Source organism: Nanorana parkeri, unplaced genomic scaffold (genome assembly GCF_000935625.1).
Source record: "Nanorana parkeri isolate BGI_ZX_2015 unplaced genomic scaffold, ASM93562v1 scaffold784, whole genome shotgun sequence".
Lineage (NCBI taxonomy): Eukaryota > Metazoa > Chordata > Amphibia > Anura > Dicroglossidae > Nanorana > Nanorana parkeri.
Window position 1 is genome coordinate 231,984 of NW_017307052.1, and position 1,578 is coordinate 233,561.

Here is a 1,578-nt window from a genome sequence, read left to right on the forward strand (position 1 = left end):
CAGTTCTCGTTATTTGAAGATTGGAGAGAGACAATTGGAATGATTTCTGTTTCCATGTTTATTCGAAAAAATAGATGAGAGGAAGATAGAGAGTTGAATCTCCTAATGTCTTCTCATGTCTCTCTGGGTTCCCATGAGCACCTCCTGCATTGTAAATGTCTGTACACATTGGTGACTACAGCAGGAGACATGAGTGTCCATGAGGAGGACATAGGAATTCGGGCAAGGAGATCTCTCCAGAAGAAGACGTGAGTCTTCATGAGGAGAACATGGGAACTCGGGCAAGGAGATCTCTCCAGAAGGAGACGTGAGTCTTCATGAGGAGGACATGGGAACTCGGGCAAGGAGATCTCTCCCGAAGGAGACGTGAGTCTTCATGAGGAGGACATGGGAACTCGGGCAAGGAGATCTCTCCAGAAGGAGACGTGAGTCTTCATGAGGAGGATTTGGGAACTCGGGAAAGGAGATCTCTCCAGAAGGAGATGTGAAGTCTTCATGAGGAGGACATGGGAACTCAGGCAAGGAGATCTCTCTAGAAGTTCTTCAAACCGTTGTGTGATACAGCCCCCCGGACTCCACAGTGAAGTATCAGATTTTGATGGAACTTTTACAATTATACTGGGCAGCTGCCCTTATTTGGGGCTTCAGCACCCCAATTTTTCTTCTCCTTTTTTATTGCTTATTATTTGAGGTGTGCAGGATTCCCTTTTTAACCCAACTGTGGTCCTTCTACCATCTCTAGTTTAGCACTTACTCTTTTATTACCATCCCACCTACAATTATAACCCAGATGACCCTGCTGAGACTTTACCAGTACCACATTGGTGACTACAGCAGGAGACATGAGTGTCCATGAGGAGGGCATGTGGGAACTCAGGGAAGGAGATCCCTCCAGAAGGAGACAGGAGTCTTCTTGAGGAGGACATGGGAACCCAGGCAAGGAGATCTCTCTAAAAGTTCTACAAACTGTTGTGTGATTCAGCCCCCCGGACTCCACATTTCAGTGAAGTATCAAATTTGGTGGAACTTTTGAAATGATAGTGGGCATTTCCCCTTATTTGGACTTTAGCACCCCAATTTCTTCTCCTTTTATTGCTTATTACTTGAGGTGTGCAGGATTCCTTTTTAACCCAGCTGAGGTCCTTCTACCATCTCTAGTTTAGTTGAATCTCTCAATGTCTTCCATGTGCACCTCCTGCATTGTAGATGTTTGCACACATTGGTGGCTGCAGCAGCAGAAGAAAGTCTGCTTTCTTGCCCAATTTTGGTAGAACTTTGCACCCCCATTTCTTCTACTTTTTTTTTCGTTTTGGAGATCTCTTCAAAATGCTGTACAAACCAGTATGTGATTCCGCTCCCCCTGGGCTGTGCATCTCAGTGAACTATCAGATTTTGGTGGAAATTGGAAATGATAGTGGGCAGTTCACCTTTTTTGGGGCTTCAGCACCCACATTTCTTCTCCTTTTATTGCTTATTATTTGAGGTGTGCAGGATGCAATTGTTTTTCACACACACACACATACATACACTTATAATGCAGAATGTGCAGAGTGGATTTGTGCACTCAGATGACCATGC

The 1,578-nt window shown here is 44.9% G+C and overlaps 1 protein-coding gene across 1 annotated transcript in view; it reads left to right on the forward strand.

The window, feature by feature from the left end:
* Nucleotides 1-1,578, forward strand: part of LOC108793789 (transcription factor HES-7-like) — an 18,623-nt gene that overhangs the window by 493 nt on the left and 16,552 nt on the right. The window lies entirely within an intron of this gene.